Raw genomic sequence first — 22,251 nt, forward strand, 5'->3', positions numbered from 1 at the left:
TGCCTTTCACTTATGAAGCCAATAGTGGCAAGAACTCGTAAACCGCTATTTAAAGAACGAGATTACTTGCGATTCCCACGTGCAACGACTTTCCTGGGCTGAAACCCGTAAATTACAATCTTTTGTTACACCTCAAGCGATAATAACTCAATGGAAATGACAGGAAAAATCAAGTGAACTTTGAGGCTTAATTCCGTGCACACCACGAAGTAACTCCTCGATCACAGAGTTGCCAAATATACCTTGCCTTGTTGCCAAATATCAGTTACAGTACCAGCAGGAAGATGACGAACAGATGTGATCCTACAGCAGTCTGGGAAGTGACCATATCTGGTGACTCATAGACGCGGCTGCTACGGCATGGAATACCTAATGCGTCTGATTCGCATTTCTGTAACTAGGTTTAGGGATTGGGGCGCAGTTACTAAAAATACTCAGAACTGACTGCAAACTAAGCATCATAAATCAGTAACTCTCATAGTTGTGTTTATAATTCTTTCGTGACCGTACTCAAAACTAAGAAACTCATTGACGGACTGTTTTGTGCCTCGCCGACAGCCGAGCACAACAAACAAATAAAAAAAAGAATGTGTGTGTGTGTGTGTGTGTGTGTGTGTGTGTGTGTGTGGAATGAGAGAGAGAGAGTAACAAATTGCTGTAAAGAAATTGAATCATGGTATGTAAAGAAATCTTTCATTAAAATGTCACGTTCCTCATCATTACGAAATATCGTATTCAAGATCTATCCAACAAGTATTAATCTAATGTAATCTAATCATATCAAATGCTGACTAATTGTGAAGAGTCATGAATTACCGAAATTTTCGCCAATAATTTGAATCTAAAATAAGGATACAAATTTTTGCGCCTGAGCGACAATCGAACCGCACTCCTACAGTCCTTCTTTATCGTCCACGAATATAGCTTAAGTATCAATTGCTTACTCACCAACAGTAAGATGTGTGCGTGTTGGATCAGAAATTGTTGGCAACACATGAACAGACATTAAAAATGCACGTTAATTTTCACTAGCAGGCCGGTGTGCACGTGATAGGGCTTGAAATGAAATTATGAATATTTTTGAGCTGGATCAGGATTCGGACCCTCATACTTACTTTTGGAGGAGACCTAGAGAAGACTGCAGTCTTGGGAAAAGGAACAAAATGATTGAACTATACTGTTCCGAGAGATTCAGATCTTCGATAGAGGAGATACGAATTCGAATCACAGTCCAGCACCAAATTTTTCAATGTCTTAGTTCAATCAAGTACACCTAAAATAAGAGCCCTGATCCTTTAAATGGCTATCGGTTCATCAAATAAAATAAAATTTTTTAACGTAAGTAAGTTTACTGGCGACAGTAATTCTGTTTACCATGACTTCCGCCTATGTCATTTCCCAACGTAAACCGGTTCTGCCCAGTTGGTAATGAAGGAACGTGAAGTTTAATGCGTTTCTGGATTATAACGTATTTCTATTGACGTTGCCAGAGGTAAAGTAAATCTGTTAGTGCCTCTTAAAAGTAAATGCCTGAACCCATGCACTGCACTTGTGATAGTTCGTTCCACCAGACCATTGTGGCCACATTTCCCAGCCCCAGGACTGTGCTGTAACGGATGATGTGCTTAGCTTACTAGATTAGTCACGGTGGAGAAAATGCGAGTCTATTAAATCGTTCAGTAGAAGCAAGCTTCTAACATGGAGTTTATGCTATTCTCATGTCAGCAGAATGTAAAGACTCTTCTAGGCATCATAGCCTCGATGTGAAGCCGTTTTGCCGGCCGGTGTGGCCGAGCGGTTCTAGACGCTTCAGTCTGGGATCGCGCGACCGCTACGGTCACAGGTTCGAATCCTGCCTCGGGCATGGATGTGTGTGATGTCCTTAGGTTAGTTAGGTTTAAGTAGTTCTAAATTCTAGGGGACTGATGACCTCCGATGTTAAATCCCATAGTGCTCAGAGCCATTTAGAAACCGTTTTGAAATTTTCACTAATTCAGGGAATTTCTTAGTTCGAGAAAATCCTCTGTGAAGTGTGAAGTTACCGGATAATTCGATTACTACCGTCATTATTACAATAATTTTCTTCATACCGCTGCTGGAACACATGTGCTTGCTGATCATTTAATGCCTTTTGGTCATTATAGAAGTAGTTGCCCAAGAACAGGTTCTTTCTCTGTCTACGGAATCCTTTTCATGTTAATATAAAAAACCAGCAATTACTCGTATATTACATTAAAATTAAGTAATTGATGAAGACGTTACTTGATAACAAAACCGCGCTGCCTTTCTTCATTTACTTGCGCCTAGAAATGGTTGTCGAATACTGCCAAACCGAAAGTCAAGAGATCTTACTATCTTCCGATATACCTCAATGTCAATTCTTCCATATGATTTGGTCGACGTGACCTTTTTCAAGTTGTGTATGACAGAGAATGTTTTAGAAAATCCGTTGTTTTCCTTTGCAATAATCAGAAGGATTTTCATTCTAAGCTATCCAAGTTCAAAATTTTCGCAATGTTATTTCAAATTTAATATTCGCTTCTATAATGTAGGAAAGTGTTTCACAGTTTCAAAACCAGCATGTGACTCATTGTCCTTACACTTAGTCGCTGACCATAAACTCTAGCTCAGAGTGACTCTAGTTTAAGTAACCTAATGTAGCGAAGACTGTTTGCCAGTTCTCTTTCTCACCGGAAAATACGCAATTCACTCATTAGGCTCCATATGTACACTGTAACAGTAATCTCTGTGTGTATGCAATGCATACGGATTGTAGAATTTAGTGGTGCTCTCTCTTCCTCTGCTGTATACAATATGCCTGACCTAAACGGGCCCTTTAGCATTACAGGCCCTGGGCGGTGCAACATCATACTGACAACAGTAATGTGCCTATACTGACAACCTCACTGTTTGTTTTACCTGATTTTGTAATCATTTAAATAAAACAACATGACCTTCCAGTGGGAGACATTTCATCCCCCTTTTCCTTCGGTGAAATTTGTCAGTAAGCTTTTCGCCTTCCAACCAGCGAAATGCGGTAGCGTACGGCCGGTAAACGATTCACAAACCACGTTTTAGTGCCGTTAAGATGATTTCTTTAGACATTGTCGTAGCTGAAAGAATTTAGTTTCTTCTTAAGTCGTTTTATGCAGCAACGTTCACAGATATCTCACATAGGAAAAACTCTTTATCCGGGTACGAATGTTGTAAAACTATTCCCACAGTTTGTGTCAGGTTGATCTTTTTGTCTGATAGCACTGCGTAAGTATTTTGTCTAAGAGGTATCACAAGTAGTGTTCCTATAGCTGTTGAATCATTGGTTGAGAACGAGTTTAACAGCAATGGGTACTGCACTGCTAAATATTCATAATGATTATCAACCTAAGTCTGAGTTCATCCACAAACTGAGGCGTATTTATAATATTGATGCTGTATTGTGTATCCTTGTCTTCCTTGACTGGGCATTGGAAGGCGTTAACACACACGTGTACAATACAATCAACACTTCGAACGCTATAGTTAACGTTGCTCTCATAAACTAATTTTGTTTTTTAATTCTTCTGAGTCTTCAGCGTGCAATATGTGTTGTAGATACAATCTTAGAGTAAAAAACTGACCGTCGAGTCATTCACGTAAGGTGGACAATACAGTCGTGTTCCCCTCTGAATTCTATGTCCGGCAATGTGCTCGATCTGGCAACACTGTAGACTGCTACACTTCCCGGAGGAACTCTTGACTGCACTCTGAGGACATCCATCTTGCCTACGACCGTAGTCTTGAGGCAAAACGCGAGACTACCTAATACGACGGCGCACATATTGACAACATTTTTATCGCCCCGTTCTCTCTGTTCTGTAGCTATGAGTGTAATTCAAGAGTATCTACAATATATTTCGCTTTCCACAATATTTTAGAGAGAGATTTCTTGGCCGGCCATCTGCCTCAGAACATCGCATGTGTCTGAGTCTCTGGGACCTGTTTGCTGCTTACCGTCGCTGTCTCGCCTTCTGCCGACAACGTCTGCTCCACTCCTCACTCTCGACGGTGTAAAATGCTTTAATGTTGTTGAGTGGTGACCCATAATAAAAATGGCTCTGAGCACTATGGGACTTAACATCTGAAGTCATCAGTCCCCTAGAACTTAGAACTACTTAAACCTAACTGGCCTAAGGACTTGACACACATCCATGCCCGAGGCAGGATTCGGACCTGCGACCGTAGCGGTGGCGCGATTCCAGACTGTAGCGCCTAGAACCGCTCGGCCACAATGGCCGGCTGTGGTGACCCATAAAATCTGATACGATTTGTGTTTCACACTCGGTAACAACGGAGGCACAAAACTGTTTTTATTTGATGAGTATCTTACACTAGTATGCAATACATCAATGTGGTACGGAATTAATTTCATTGTTTCTGATCCAGTGCGCTATAATTAAAGTGTCACATCCAGTTCTTTTTCTTTTCACAGGAGATTCTTCAAATGATTTATTTTTGTCACAGATTCATATGTGTTAGTCAAGGCACAGAGATTAAATGCAATATAATGTGTTTGGTTTCTTTCTTTTATTCCCTATGGTAAATGGATGCGAAACATTGTGTCAATACCTTTCAAAACCTGCTCTATAGCTACTAAGGCAAATTGCTTGTTTTGAGGTCCATAAATGAATTAATGGAGAAGTGAACGCTGTTCAAAAGTGATATTTAAAATATTCAATTGGATTTAAGGCGACAAAATTGCCCACATTTGAAGCTACCCAGATAAAAAGTAAGTTGCTAGAGCCGCTGTTAGCAAATGTCTGCAGAGAGTTCCTAATTGCTACTGTGGAAATTTAGCATAGAGAGCCTGTAGTAACCAAGAGATTCATTTCCTTCATACTTATCACCCTGGTATGTGAGTCTTAAGTGAAGAACAATACTAAATTTCGTATCGTTAACAGTCGATTCGAATTTCCTCAGAGACGCTTGTATTGTGAATCAGCTTGGCAGTCAGAAAGCCGAGATCTATGACTATAAACACAAGTTACTGAATCGAGCTACCAAGAGGACTTCATGTGTAAAGGTTTTCTTCTGATTTCGTTACAGAATATTTTCTGGAAATTCGCAGCTCCATAAAATAAATCAGAAAAAAAGCTAGCACACCCTGACCCCTACCATAGTTAGAACTGACGACTCCTTGGACCGTTTTGACACGAGACACTGGGCGTACCACGGGGATACGGACAAGCTGCTGCCAGCACGCCACTCTCATCGTGGTATTGGTCGCTCAGCGTCAGAACCTATCGTGAAAGATAATAAAAGTTGTCACTTATGTGAAGAACAGCATTTCTTCAGCCAAAAAATTGAATTTTCTGCCTCAGTGTCTTAGTTTACAGGATGATTATATAGCACGATTCATTCAAATGGAAGGGAAATATCAAGTGAATTCAGCGTATCAATTCAATACCATACGCAGTTCTAAGTGACTGCACTGTCACAGTGTTGCCAAATGTTTGTGACGATGTTGCCAATTCTCAGCTATGTTAGGAACAGCTCTGTAGCGTTATGGGAAGAGAATCCGGTGCTCGTTTCATAGGAGGATACGGAGAGGAGGCGCGGGGTTTGGTTAGTATGCAGCGTTTTCTCCTACCAGTTGTGTCAAACATTCAAGTGTGTAATCTTCCATCACGATTAGAGTTTCCCACAAAATATATAGGAGTAAAACACTTGCCTTGTTACTTTGTGACAAAAGATTATTTCAGTACAATAAAAAGTCTTAGAAATCAACTTTGCCCACCTGTCACGAAAAGTAAGATAACAAACACTTTGCACCTCGAAATCGGTTGCATCTATGTGCAGTCTTGTGATCATACAAGTAGAATTTCATGAATTGCTCAAGAATGTAGAAAAATGTTGGTGCGATAGGAAGCTATAAGAAACACAGTTAACTAATTATTCTGTGCCACGTAATAATCAGTTCATTTGAAAATCCAGAAGAGAAGAAACTAAAAATTATGCTCATTAAGACAGAAACTAAAGTGCAGATGCGGGCACTGTACAGATATGCGCTTTTTCCTCTTCAGATCTATACAAATAATGTACCGTATACTAACCAACGTATTCATTGCTTTCGTAATGTTTCCCTCTTGTTTAGTCTTCTAATGATGAACTGTATCCACACCCATGAGTCTGCTTGTTTCTTTGTATCCTTCCACCTACTATCTTTGTGTGTTATTGTTCGGTGTTCAGAAAGCAAAATATTATGCCTGCTCCCACGAGGTATTAGAACGAGGTCGCAAGAAGGCTAACGAATTATAATCAAAATACAGTGAGACGCCAGTTTATCTGTCGTCATGGTGTTAAGTCGACAGAAATAGTTGGGTATTATTGCCTGCATCACCGGCATCCCGTTGTTGTCTTCTCTTATTGAGGTTTTCATATTACCCTGAATACAAGACACCGAGATAAATGTGTATATTCTCCATGACGAAACATCCCATATTCTATTCATCCTGACCCATTCGTTACGTGCATCGGCAGCAATGAGTGATAGGAGAGCTGTTGTGAGGTGACGAATAACAATAACAATGGTAGTAATAACAAATCAGTAATCAAGGATGTTTACTGCATTACAGACAATTGTTAACGATTAACAAAATAACCAAGAGAGGCTGAGTGTTTAATTGGCGCACTGCATAGGTGTTCTTACCACTTTGTTACTGAATTCTGTTCTGGTTGTTTGCAGAGAGAAAAGAAAGAACCCTGTACCCATACATATCGAAAGTACAACGAGATATTAACTATCAACTATCCTGGCTTTACATCACGAGACGACAATGGCGTCACCGAGCTGATATTTGAAATACATTTCTGTTATCTCTCTCTGTGTCTCTTTTTATTTTTATTTTAATTTTTTGAGGAAAGCATCGAGAAGCGCGAGTAATAAGTAAGTAGGCATATAACCCGAATGAGATTTTCACTCTGCAGCGGAGTGTGCGCTGATATGAAACTTCCTAGCAGATTAAAACTGTGTGTCGGACCGAGACTCGAACTTGGGACCTTTGCCTTTCGCGGGCAAGTGCTCTACCACTGAGCTACCCAAGCACGACTCACGCCCCGTCCTCACAGCTTTACGTCTGCATGTTTACAGTTATTTTCATAGGGGTACATAATGCAAAAATAAAGCTTTTAAGTGTATCATTGCGTAATTCCAATTACTGACAGTCTATTCGTGACCTTGCTTGCATTCAGTGGGGTGAAACTATCACAGAAGCAAGCAAAACACAAATATTTCTTGCACCACGCGCTACACACAAACGAAATCTCGCTGCACTGCCGTGTTGTCCGATATATTGCACGGATAACATATCTGATTCATGTTGCTAAATACAGCTCTATCAGATATCAATTTGGATGCGTACCAAGTGTATAAAAGTATATCTTGAAATACGCAGAAAGACACATAGAGGTGTTCGACTGAAACATAGCCATGACCGAGATTGTAACTGGGGTCGACAGCATTGTCATCTACCGCCTTGACAACTCGAACGGTGACAGTGCTCGGCCCGTTACTTACGTTTACTGGTATCAAAGCTATAGCATGAAAACACAAATAACCCGAGGATCATTAACTTTGGAACCTATAGTAAAGAAAGCAGTCATCAGTCGGAAGAGTGGTTTGAACACCACAGTGCTTTAATAGGTACGGTCTTGATGGAGGTGGTATCCCGTTGCTTTCCTCCGACCTTTGAGCTGACTTACCTAGCCAGTTAATAGGGGAACCTACAGTTTAAGGTGACTTTCAGACCACAGTGCAACTCGGCTTTTTTCACATCAACAAACACTGTCGGAGGGGAAATAAGTGTAAAATGGCACATAAAAATCGCGGGACCGACATAAAAATCGCGGGACTGACCAGGGATCGAGCCCGAGACCTTCGTATTCGTGGTCTTGCTCTTTTTCACTTTGCCATCAAGTAGACACCACTGTGGTTTCTGCTCGGTATTAAAATTAAGGATCTCTCGTTTGTGCCTGCGTTGGGACTTGCGTGTCCCTTAGGAGATCTTACTTTTGGGATTTGTGTAAACGCCTTCCAACGCCCAGTCAAGAAAGACAAGGATACACAGTCTAGCTTCAATATTATAACTACGTGTCAGTTTGTGGACAAACTCAGACTTAGGTTGATAATCAAATGCTCAAATGCGAGTGAAATCATATGGGACTTGACTGCTAAGGTCATCAGTCCCTAAGCTTACACACTACTTAACTTAATGATCCTAAGGACAAACACACACATCCATGCCGAGGGAGGACTCATACCTCCGCCGGGTTGATAATCATTTTGAATATTTAGCAGTGCAGTACCCATTGCTGTTAAACTCGTTTTTGACAAATGATTCCCACAGCTACAGGAACACTACTTGTGATATCTCTTAGACAAAATACTTACGCAGTGCTATCAGACAAAAAGATCAACCTGACACAAACTGTGGGAATAGTTTTACAACATTCGTACCCGGATAAAGAGCTTTTCCTATGTGAGATATCTGTGAACGATGCTGCATAAAACGATTTAAGAAGAAACTAAATTCCTTCAGCTACGACAATGTCTAAAGAAATCGTCTTAACGGCACTAAAACGTGGTTTGTGAATCGTTTACCGGCCGTACTCTGCCGCATTTCGCTGGTTGGAAGGCAAAAAGTTTACTGACAAATTTCACAGAAGGAAAAATGGTTCAAATGGCTCTAAGCACTATACGACTTAACTTCTGAGGTCATCAGTCGCCTAGAACTTATAACTAATTAAACCTAACTAACCTAAGGACATCACGAACAGCCATGCCCGAGGCAGGATTCGAACCTGCGACCGTAGCAGTCCCGCGGTTCCGGACTGAGCGCCTAGAACCGCTAGACCACCGCGGCCGGCTAGAAGGAAAAGGGGGACGAAATGTCTCCCACTGAAAGGTCATGTTGTTTTATTTAAATGATTACAAAATTAGGTAAAACAAACAGTGAGGTTGTCAGTATAGTCACATTACTGTTGTCAGTATGATGTTGCACCGCCCAGGGCCCGTAATGCTGAAGGGCCCGTTTAGGTCAGGCATATTGTATACAGCAGAGGAAGAGAGAGCACCACTAAATTCCACAATCTGTATGCATTGCATACACATGGAAATTACTGTTACAGTGTACTTATGGAGCCTAATGAGTGAATTGCGTATTTTCCGGTGAGAAAGAGAACTGGCACACAGTCTTCGCTACATTAGGTTACTTAAACTAGAGTCACTCTGAGCTAGAATTTATGGTCAGCGACTAAGTGTAAGGACAATGAGTCACATGCTGGTTTTGAAACTGTGAAACACTTTCCTACATTATAGAAGCGAATATTAAATTTGAACTAATATTGCGAAAATTTTGAACTTGGATAGCTTAGAATGAAAATCCTTCTGATTATTGCAAAGGAAAACAACGGATTTTCTAAAACATTCTCTGTCATACACAACTAAAACAGGTCACGTCGACCAAATCATATGGAAGAATTGACAGTGACGTATATCGGAAGATAGTAAGATCTCTTGGCTTTTGGTTTGCCAGTATTCGACAACCATTTCTAGGCGCAAGTAAATGAAGAATGGCAGCGCGGTTTTGTTATCAAGTAACGTCTTCATCAGTTACTTAATTTTAATGTAATCTACGAGTAATTGCTGGTTTTTTATATTAACATGAAAAGGATTCCGTAGACAGGGAAAGAACCTGTTCTTGGGCAACTACTTCTATAATGACCAAAAGGCATTAAATGATCATCGAGCACATGTGTTCCAGCAGCGGTATGAAGGAAATTATTGTAATAATGACGGTAGTAATCGAATTATCCGGTAACTTCACACTTCACAGAGGATTTTCTCGAACTAAGAAATTTCCTGAATTAGTGAAAATTTCAAAACGGTTTCTAAATGGCTCTGAGCACTATGGGATTTAACATCGGAGGTCATCAGTCCCCTAGAATTTAGAACTACTTAAACCTAACTAACCTAAGGACATCACACACATCCATGCCCGAGGCAGGATTCGAACCTGTGACCGTAGCGGTCGCGCGATTCCAGACTGAACCTCTGGTAACGTCAATAGAAAGACGTTATAATCCAGAAACGCATTAAACTTCACGTTCCTTCATTACCAACTGGGCAGAGCCGGTTTGCGTTGGGAAATGACATAGGCGGAATTCATGGTAAACAGAATTACTGTCGCCAGTAAACTTACTTACGTTAAAAAATTTTATTTTATTTGATGAACCGATAGCCATTCAAAGGAACAGGGCTCTTATTTTACGTGTACTTGATTGAACTAAGAATTTGAAAAATTTGGTGCTGGACTGTGATTCGAATTCGTATCTCCTCTATCGAAGATCTGAATCTCTCGGAACAGTATAGTTCAATCATTTCGTTCCTTTTCCCAAGACTGCAGTCTTCTCTAGGTCTCCTCCAAAAGTAAGTATGAGGGTCCGAATCCTGATCCAGCACAAAAATATTCATAATTTCATTTCAAGCTCTATCACGTGCACACCGGCCTGCTAGTGAAAATTAATGTCTGTTCATGTGTTGCCAACAATTTCTGATCCAACACGCACACATCTTACTGTTGGTGAGTAAGCAGTTGATACTGAAGCTATATTTGTGGATGGTAAGAAGGACGGTAGGAGTGCGGTTCGATTGTCGCTCAGGCGCAAAAATTTGTATCCTTATTTTAGATTCAAATTATTGGCGAAAATTTCGGTAATTCATGACTCTTCACGATTAGTCAGCATTTGATATGATTAGATTACATTAGATTAATACTTGTTGGATAGATCTTGAATACGATATTTCGTAACGATGAGGAACGTGCCATTTTCATGAGAGATTTCTTTACATACCATGATTCAATTTCTTTACAGCAATTTGTTACTCTCTCTCTCTCTCTCTCTCTCTCTCTCTCTCATTCTTTTTTATTTCTCTTTCTCTCTCTCTCTCTCTCTCTCTCTCTCTCTCTCGCTCTCTCTCTCCCTCACACACACACACACACACACACACACACACACACACACACAAACACACACGCACACACACATTCTTTTTTATTTTTATTTGTTTGTTGTGCTCGGCTATCGGCGAGGCACAAAACAGTTCGTCAATGAGTTTCTTAGTTTTGAGTACGGTCACGAAAGAAATATAAAAACAACTATGAGGGTGCTGATTTATGATGCTTAGTTTGCAGTCAGTTCTGAGTATTTTTAGTAACTACGCTCCAGTCCCTAAACTTAGTTACAGAAATGCGAATCAGACGCATTAGGTATTCCAGGCCGCGTCTATGAGACACCAGTTATGGTCACTTCCCAGCCTGCTGTAGCATCATATCGGTTCGTCTTCTTCCTGCTGGTACTGTAACTGAGATTTGGCAACAAGGCTAGGTATGTTTGGCAACTCTGTGATCGAGGAGTTACTTCATGGTGTGCACGGAATTAAGTCTCAAAGTTCACTTGATTTTTCCTGTCAGTTCCATTGAGTTATTATCGCTTGAGGTGTAACAAAAGATTGTAATTTACGGGTTTCAGCCCAGGAAAGTCGTTGCACGTGGTAATCGCAAGTAATCTCGTTCTTTAAATAGCGGTTTACGAGTTCTAGCCACTATTGGCTTGCCGGCCGCGGTGGTCTAGCGGTTCTGGCGCTGCAGTCCGGAACCGCTGGACTGCTACGGTCGCAGGTTCGAATCCTGCCTCGGGCATGGGTGTGTGTGATGTCCTTAGGTTAGTTAGGTTTAAGTAGTTCTAAGTTCTAGGGGACTTATGACCTAAGATGTTGAGTCCCGTAGTGCTCAGAGCCATTTGAACCACTATTGGCTTCGTATGAGAAAGGCACAACACATATCTCTTTGCTAGGTCTGTGATGACGTGCTGACCTGTCAAACAGCGTCTGTTATGGTTCGCGGTTCTAGTCACGCTGACTGTAACGTTTTCATCCCTTCTGTGAAAGACCTACAAGCAGTCAGATCAAACATCGATAAGGAAATCGCAAGAAAATACTTTCAGCTCATAGTGTAATGGTGAAAAACTTACAATGCTGCACAACAAGTAAGGCCTCTTTCCACTGCTGACCAGCAAATTCTGGGTTTCTAGGAATACATAACTTTATTTATGAAATGCCACATTTGAATACCTGTTGAGTATGACACAGCATTCCAATTAAACACAGGCTCAGTCGAAATCTAAGTGAGTAGTATTTTACTAATTCGTGCCGATGGAGGCACACTTGGGTACAGATACTCAGTTTTATTGAAACAGACTTTCGTCGTACAGTTATCGTGGGTAGTTTTATTTCATTTCTTGTAATACAGTGCACAGTTTTCATAAGGTTTCTTTTAGTGTTGTTAAAACACTACTAAACATGAGGGAGAAATTAATTATCAACGATATATGCGAATTCTCTGATGTTATCGATAACAGTCTGACAATGCACATCAGTTTATTGATTACGTGCATGTAGAAAACGTGTTCTGAGTTAAAACTCTCAAACAACGTTTGAAGAAGAATAAAATGCCACTACCACACGACAGCTAATGTAGAAAATACTTTTCTGAGGTATTTTGGCACGGTGCGCTCTACCCATACATAACACAAAAGCTTCGAGATGCATCTGCTGCCTGGCCGTCTATTAAACCTGCAAAGAACAGAATGTCGCAGAAGTTAGCCCTTTTTCTACATGCGACTATTTTGGGTTGAGAAGTGAAGGGAATTATGTTCAAAGTTCCATTAGATTGATAACTTCAGCAGACAGCAGAATTGCGTTTTAAAAATATAGCAGCGAATGTAACAGAACTTGCGACGTCTTATCTACAGTGCGAGATGCTTACCGTTACGCTACAGGCAGTCACGTAGCTACAGCAGATCCAGATGTCAACAACAGATCCTCCAGAGCTTCCGCTGTCAAATAATGCATATGGCCGGATCTAGATTTCTGACAGACAGACTGTTACAACTTTTCTTTTGCAATGCACCACGTTTGCAACAAACAGATAGCGCAATAGAGTAGCTCAAATGAAAAGGAACACTTCCTATTTAAATTTCTGCATCCTACACTGTTGGCAGTTCTGTGTAGATGGCAGTTACATGATTTTATTTCGGTGATTACAAAATAGAGTCGAATGTATGCACTGGGTAGCCGAGGCAGCTAGTTCATGGCGATTCGGTTAACCAAGTAAATGAATGTACTGAACATGATGCAAACCACTACAGGGAGCCTGTGTGTCAGAATTCTGATCGAGTGTGCCGCTACGGTGTTCCGATAAAAACATGAGTCACGGAGAAAGGGATTTGTTAGTCTGTTGGATTGATGATGGGTTCGATTCCAACTCCTGCCAATGATTATTGATAGGGAGAGACAGATTCTATCCGCCTCTGGCTACGCCAAATGAAGAAAGTATAATAGTATTGCGGTCTGAAATTCCCATTAAACAAGATATTCCTTCTCTACCAAGTAGACGTTAGGTTGAACCACAATGAAGTCAGGAGTGGCGACATGTGGAAACCCTATCACCAGTAACCTTTCTTATACTAGTTGTTTATTTCTAGTGACAAAACAAACGCTACGTAGGATCACAGGACACTTATTCCATCTTTTATTTGAGCTTTTATATGTCTATAAAATTGGTTCTGAACTGGGAATGCAATTCAGACCGCCCTTAACGCAGAATTCGATCCCTTCGTGACAATACAGCTCGACTACAACTTGTTGTTTGTTCAAAACTGGAGATCCCTCAACATCTCCACATATTGCACTTGAATGGGTTCGAATCCTAGCCCGGCTCTACAGTTTTCATTATTTATTATCAAACTGTTGCATGATAACACATATCTGCTGGTGGACAGCAATTTTGATTTTTTTTTTTTTTTTTTTTTTTGGAGACATAGAATTATTTGCGAGATCACTGTAAGTTCAAAGATGTTATTCCAAGCTGCTGTTGGAGAAAAATTCGGTAGCTGACGTCTCTTTGTGTGTAGTCAACAACGATATGTATGAGGTTCGATTCCCAGTCACCACTGAACTCATCGTCATATTATTTCTAGTTCAAACATGCTCACATGTCGCTGCTGGTGCAACAAACCCATATTTAAAGTTCGTTTTCTCTAGAATATAACAGCGATAGGGGCCGGGTTGGAGTCTTGGGAAGGAAAAAATTAATGTTTCGTCTCGTCATTTCAGTTAAAACATTTAGCTACTGCCAAGAAAATCCGATATGGTACAGTTGATTGTGCTTCGATGGCAATCATATTAGGTTCTGGGTTCGAATCCCTGTCTAACACAAAGCTTTACCTCACGGCATTTCAAGTAAGGTACTTGTGAAGAAGCAATAATTATCATCTCTCGTAGTTCGTTAAGAGGGACAACAGATGCTGGGTAGGTATTCGCGTCCGTTAAAAATGTTACGTTATGTAATTTAAAGTTGATATTTGCTAACTGATACTGTCTAAAATCGAGGTATACCACTCTCTGTATGCCACGTCAGGAATGACTGTTAGTTTCCGTCACTCACAAAAACTTAGTCTGCATTACCTGGGTTTGAATCCACATGCAGAACGAGACGGTTCGTCATGTCATTTGAAGTTCATACATATTCTCAACTAGCTGCTCGTGAATAACTTAAATTTTTAATGTCATTTTGTGTTAAATAATAAGTACGCTATGTTACTTTGAAGAGGAAATCATGAATACGACGAACTTACTACGTGCATTACCGATCTGACGTAATAATGAGAGTGGTAACATATCAGGTATGTCATTTATTGCAATAAATGTGAGCTTACAAGGCTTAAGAACAGTCTTATCTGTGATAAGGTGTTTCCTGATATTTGTAGTATCGTGGTATTACTTTACATACTGAGTTATGGCGATACAGAGCAGTGTTTTCTAGTGGTGACTTGTTGGAACCATTTTCAATAGTCAAGCGACTGTACCAAGGAGTGATTAGAGAACCTGCTAGACAGCTGCGTTATGTGGGTTGCATGCGAATCAGGCGAAATGCAATTCAGGTCGTTCGAATACTTTTAAGCATGACTGTACATCCTTTATCTTTTAAGCTATTTCGTCAAATAATTTTGAATGGTTCCTAGTGGTTCCACTCTGTACATCAGAGCAAAAATTCCATTAGCGCTACACTCCAAAGAGGTACGCCACGCGTTCAGTGGGGGTTGGTGACCCACGACGTTCTTATAGAAGGGTTGAATCGTCTGTGGTGTGTCAGCAATACGTACAAAACTGTTAAGGCTTTCGTGGCCACTTGTTGACAAATTGACTGTTGGCTTCTATCTTGGGCTCTTCGGTCGACGTTTGTTTGATAATTTTTCTGAAGTTTCATCAGCACGAGAGGCTGACATTTCCAGAACTGCATCATCCCTTGCTGGTGGTGGACCAGAGCCGCGCTCGCCGTCGTAGATTGTACCTGGTGCGCCAACATCCAAGGGCTTTTCCTTGGTCATTTCCGCTGCAGTTCTCCTCTTATTGGAGGCACGGGAATCCAGAATCCGTTCACCCTGATGCTTTCTTCTTTCTTCTTCAAGCTATTGTCATGTTTATGTATTTCTATAGCTTCCCTGAACTACCGGGAGTAATAGCACTGGAACCGCCAGGATACAGCGACGAGCAAAACCACCAGCTTGAAACCTGAAGAAAGATGACTCTTTACGCCGACAAGAGTATATTGATACTGTCTGCAGATAAGGGAAATGCAACCGTCGTAATGAGGACCGAAGGCTATAATCTGAAGATATGAGATCTATCAGATCCGACAAAGTACCGAAAAATAAGTGCAGATCCGTCGAATCAGATCACGCGGAACACGGGTCGGTTAATCAAGACCTCTTCTCTCTCGACAGTCATATACAGGAACCTGCACAACACAAAAGCTCTACAACCTCGGTTGTATGGATTACCAAAGATCCATAAGAATAATGTTCCATTGAGACCTACTGTCAGCGCTAATGGTTCACCGACGTATAAACTGGCGAACCACTTCGCCTCTATCCTCCAGCCGCACATAGGAAAGGCTGAGACATAAATAAAGGATTCAGGACATTTTATTGAGAAGCTGAAGAAACTAAAACTTGAATCAAACGATATCCTGGCCAGCTTTGAAGTTGTTTCTTTGTTTCCCCTGCATATTTCACCACAAGTTATTTCACGTGGAATGGCTTCTTCTAGGAACAGCAAGAAGGCGTCGCCATAGTAGCCTACTGCATACTTAGTCCGGTGGTGACCAACTTCTTCACGGAAAATTTCGAAGCACAGGCTTTGGAATTGACATTATGTAAACCAAAGGTGTGTACAGATACGTCTACGATACTTTCGTTGTGTGGAGCCGTGGCGAAGGACAGCTCGGTGACTTCCTGAGACACCTGAACAGTCTCCAAGTCAAAACAAAATTTACCATTGAGCTAGAAAAAGACCAACAGCTACCCTTTCTAGGTGTGCTGATCACGAGGGATGCTGAAAACCTGGGAGATTGTGTGTATCGAAAACCGATACACACGGGCCGATATCTGCAGAATATATCAAATCACCACACGAGCCAGGAAAGAGGCATGATTAATATGCTCGTAGCGTAAGCAAGAGGAATATGTGAGCCGTAGCACTTCAGACGCGAGATGCAACACCTGGAAAGCGTTCTGAGGAGCTGTGGGTACTCAACCAGTTACATAAGAAGTGTCACAGGAACTAACACTCGGCCAAGCGCCACATCGGAAAAAGAAATATTGAGTACGGCCTTTCTGCTATACAATTCCACAGTGACGGACAGAATCGGCTGTATATTGCGCTATCACGGCGTAAAGACTATTCATAAACCGACAGAGAAGACCAAAGAGTGTCTCAGACTGGGAAAGGAGAAAGGGTTGCACCTCCAATGTCGGGAATATATCAGATACCATGTATATGCGGAAAACTCTGTTTTGGAATGACTGGACGATGAATCAGCATCAGGATCACTGAGCATAAGCGGCAACGCAAGTTGGAGCAGGTGGAGAAATCGATCGCCGCGGAGTCCACGCCATGTGATACCGACCAAATATGAAAATTGGCGGACACAGGGAAGCTATAGAAGTACACAAACGAGACAGCAGCCTCAACAAGAAAGAAGAAAGACTCAGGGCCAACTCATCCCGGATTCCCGTGCTGTAGACAATGACCGTTGCAGGCAGCAAGAGGAGGAGGAGGACTGCAGCGGTAATACCTACGGAAAAGCCCTTCGACCTTGGTGCGCCAAGTACATATTTAGATCAGCCAGAAACTTAAAACCACCTACCTAATAGCCAGTATGCCTACCTTATTCATGGATAACAGCGGCGACGCGTCGTAGCATGGAAGCGATGAGGTCTTGGTAGGTCGCTGTAGGGAGTTGGCACAACATCTGCACACGCAAGTCACCTAATTGCCGTAAATTCCGGGGAGGGGTACGATGAGCTGTGACATTACGTTCAATCACATCCCAGGTTTATTCGATCAGGTTCAGATCTGATGAGTCGGGAGGCCAGCTCATCAATCTGGACTCGCCACTCTCTTCCTCGAACCACTTCATCACACTCTTGGCCTTGTGAAATGGCGCATTATCTTGTTGAAAAATGTCGCTGCCGTTGAGAAACATGATCGTCATGATGGGCTCTAAGTGGTCTGCAACCAGTATACGACACTCCTTGGTCGTTATGGTGCCTCGCACGTATTCCACTTGGGCCATGGATGCCCATGTGAATGTTCCCCAGACCATAATAAAGCCGCCACTAACTTGTCTCCGTCCCGCAGTGCAGGTGTCAAGGAGCTGTTCCCCTGGAGAACGAAAGATTCGCGCCTTCCCATCGCCCATCGGCAGGATGAAGAATGTATCGGGATTCATCAGACCATGCAACGCTCTGCCACTGCACCAACGTTCAGTGCCGGCGGTCACGTGTCCATTTCGGTTGTAGTTGCCGATGTCGAGGTTTTAACATTGGCGTAGGTCGTCAGGTGCGGAGGCCCACCGTTAGCAGTGTTCGGTGCACTGGGTGTTCTGACACACTTGTACTCTGATCAGAATAAAAGTCTCGTGTTAGTTCCGCCACAATTCGCCTCCTGTCTTCTTTTACTGGTCTGACCAGCTTGCTACGTCCGACATCTGTAATGACGATACTCCTTGGTCTGAACGTGATTTCACCTCGGCGTTTCGACAACAGCCTCAATGTAGCAATCTTCCGTAACTGTTATCACGTGGGAACAGGATTTAAATCACCTGGACCAGTACATCACAGGGTCACCGCAGGTGTCAATAAGCCTTCGTGTTACTGGTCACCACTGTACGTTCCATAAGAATTATCGCAAAAACCCTGTCTGATGTTTGCGCCTCCTGCAACAATACGTTGAGAAGGGAGCCTAGTTTTGATCTGCTGTTCGCATTCAACTACAACAAATAGGCGACAGCCAATCAGCTTTGGCGTGTTTCCATGTGCCTTCCTTAGAGTAACAATGGCCGGAGATATCTGCCTTCCTACAGAATGCGACGTGGCTAGTGACACGGAAAAATTATTGATTTTTTTTCGATACTTTTAAACTGACACTTTCACTCATATCAATAGTTTATAGCAGCTATCTCATCGAATGAAACTATGGTTGAGTCGGCGAAACAAGATCCCTCACAGCTGGAAGCGCCGCTTCCAGCTTTCATCTGGAAACGGTTGCAGGCGAAAACGATAGTCTTCTACACACCTGTGATAACATTCAGACGTTGCCATAGATATATACACAAAATCACGTTACGTGGCTAGTTGAGACAGATACATGAAGCGGCCACACCAAAGCCACGATAAGGGTCTTGTTTCTTCGACCCTACTCTAGTAACGATTTATTTCATTTTTATTTTTTTGCTCATAATTTTGGCATTATGGCTCATTTCTAACACATTAGCACCCTCAATACACCTCGTGACTGTACGAGGTGTGATCATAAAAAATAAAATATATCGAGCTACGTATATGAAACTTAGTCGGATCTTATTATGTGACTACAAGCAAAATTACACCATTGCTCATTTGCTTAAAAGCGCAGCTGAATGGCGTAAACGATCCAGATGAAAACACTGACAGCAGTGTAGTACAGGCAGTGAAAGATGATCACAAAATAAGCAGAATATCGCAGATTTGGACAAACTGATCTTTTAGCTGCAATATCCTCCTTGCTTGACCGAAGAATCAAAAATACACATCTTCACGATCCCAGAGCATCTCTCATGCCAATATCTATATAAATTATAAATCTGTTAATCTCTGATTTCAACGCACTTCTCCAAAACTGCTAAACTAATTTACATGGGATTTACACAAGTAACTTTTAGCATAGCCTCGAGGACTGTATAAGCTTCATTTCCTCAATCAGATCACGGAAAAAAGATATTCTAATTGAAAGCTTTATCTGTATTAATATTATAATTACGAAAGTAGCTTTGTCTGGTTATGTCCTCACAACTAACCCGCTGAACCGAATTCGATGAAATTTGATACGGAGATAGTTTGAATACTGAGGGACAACATAGACTATCATAGAAAGTGTGCAATTTATCAAATTGACTTAATTGAATTGAATAATTTTACGCAAATTACGGGAAAATATCTACTCTCTGAAAACGCTGCCTCCAACCGTGACCGAGCGGTTCTAGGCACTTCAGTTCGGAACAGCACTGCTGCTACGGTCGCAGGTTCGAATCCTGCCTCGGGCATGGATGTGTGTGATGTCCTTAGGTTAGTTAGGTTTAAGTAGTTCTAAGTCTAGAGGGCTGATGACCTCAGATGTTAAGTCCCATAGTTCTTAGAGCCATTTGAACCATTTTTTGAAAACACTATTTACTCACTGACTTTTCATTTTTATCACGTATGTGGAAATGCTTTAATAGGCTGATGTGTGCTACGTGCTATGATTCAAAGTAACTATCACAGTACTCGTACAAACTTCAGGGTGTTTAATCCGTACTTCCACTCTATTTGATGTACAATGTACATGTTGTACCATGTACACTGATCAGCCGAACGCTATGACCACCGGCCTACTGTCGATATAAACCAGTCCAGGCGATAGAGCATCACCTGGCGAGGACAGACTGCTAGGCAGACACACGCACGGTGCATGTAGTATCAGTGAGAGTGTTGACGTGATCTTAAAACCTGCGAAGATCCCGACACATAGTCCCCGCCCACCCCACTTAAGCTCCACCTCTGATCAGCAAGATGCTCCGCCCAACCGGAGCAAAACGATACACATCGTCGCAGCTATGTTACTCCTAGAACGAGAACTAGAAAATGAACAATTTCCAACGTATAATGCAAAGACTTTAAGTTTCAGGTATTAATGTAAACGTTTACAGACACGACTACCATTATAACTGTGTGTTATTGATCAAGTAGAAGTGTCTATAACTTAAAATGGATTTCCGGTACCTAATGGTATTTACAACAAGCGGAACAAAAAATCACGAATGATTTAAAATAATAAATGAAAGCGAAGTACAAACGTGCTGTCTGTTAATTATAATGTGAGCCAATTATCATCAAATTAATCGCAAATAATGTGGTTGGAAATGTTACGTATGTCGGTAATAAAAGCTTACGATGCCGCAGATGGCATCATAGTTTATTTCTTTTATTCATCCAAAAAAATATTTCCAGATTATAAGACACAGAACAAACCAAAAAAAGCACAGTAAAAATACTGTGTTATGTCAGGAGAGACATAAATGTAAGCTTTATCCACCAAACAGCTTGCACTATTTGCATTAGCTTCACTATTTTGTTTCTAGTCTCTGTATCTCAAACATCCAAAATATTGTGCTACGGAATAGAAGCAATAATCTAATAAGAATAGACAAGCCTACTTGTTTACAATATCCTCACTTGACTCAATATTTTTATGTTTGTAAAATGTAGCTTGACTCATTAGACCTAAAGAAATGAAGAATATAAAAATCATACTGATAACAAAAACGTTATGAAGACAGTCATATTTTCCATACGCAAATGCAGGTACTGTTTCCGGTCTTCCGTTGTGAGGGAACTATAGGGGGTGGGGTGAGGTCCCGTTCGTGAGCGAGGTATGGGGGTGGGGTGAGGACCCGTCGTGGGCGAGCTGAGTGCGGGGTGAGCGTCGCAGGAATCTAGAGTGGGGGGGGGGGGATCCTCGCTGGGATCTTCGCAGGTTTTAACGTTTGCTAGAGTGTTGTCCAAGTGTAGAATGGGGAAGGCGCGATCTATCCTAGTTTGACTGAGGGCAGATTGTGACGGCATGGATGATCGGGACGAGCACTTCGGAAACTGCGTGACTTGTCGGGTGTTCGAGGAGTGCTGTGGTGAGTGTCTTCAACACGTGGAGAAATCAAAGTAAAACCTCTTCCATACGTCGTCGGGTTGGGTGGCTACCCCTCATTAGAGAAGTTGGACATCGTAGGCTTGACAGATTGGTAAAACACGACAGCGCGTCTGAGCACACAGTCCACCGAACACTCCTAGCGATGGGCCTCTGCAGGCCACGACCAATGCATGTGCCAATGTTAACACCACGACATCAGGAACTACGATTGAAATGCGGACGTGATCATCGTCACTGGACGTTAGCACAGTGGCACAGCGTTGGATGGTGTGATGAATTTCGATACCTTCTTCATCCGCCGAAGGGAGGGCGTGAATCCGTCGTCTTCCAGGGGAAGAACTCCTTAACACCTGTAATGTGGGTTGGAGACAAGCTAGCGGCGGCTCCATTATGCTCTGGGGAACATTCACATGGGCATTTGGGGGTTCGGTGGAGCTCGTGAAAGGCACCATGACGGACAAGTTGTATCATACACTGGTTGCAGACCACGTACACCCCATCATCACGATCATGTTTCCCGACGGCAGTGGCGTTTTTCAACAAGATAATGCACCATGTCACAATGTCAGGGGTGTGATGCAGTGGTTCGAGGAACGCTGTGGCGAGTTCCAGTTGATGAACTGGCCCTCAACTCGCCAAATCTGAACCCAATCGAACACATCTGAAATATGATTTAATGTTGTGTCAGAGCTCATCGCCCCTCTCCCCGGAATTTGCGGGAATTAGGTCACTTGTGTGCGCAGATGTGGTGCCTTCCCCCTCCAGCGATCCACCGAGGCTTCATTGCTTCCATGACACGACTCGTCGCCACTGTGCCATGCCATGCCGAATGTGGACATACTGTCAATTAGGTAAGCTGTCATAATGTCCTT

This window comes from Schistocerca cancellata, chromosome 2 (assembly GCF_023864275.1).
Source record: "Schistocerca cancellata isolate TAMUIC-IGC-003103 chromosome 2, iqSchCanc2.1, whole genome shotgun sequence".
NCBI classification, from domain to species: domain Eukaryota; kingdom Metazoa; phylum Arthropoda; class Insecta; order Orthoptera; family Acrididae; genus Schistocerca; species Schistocerca cancellata.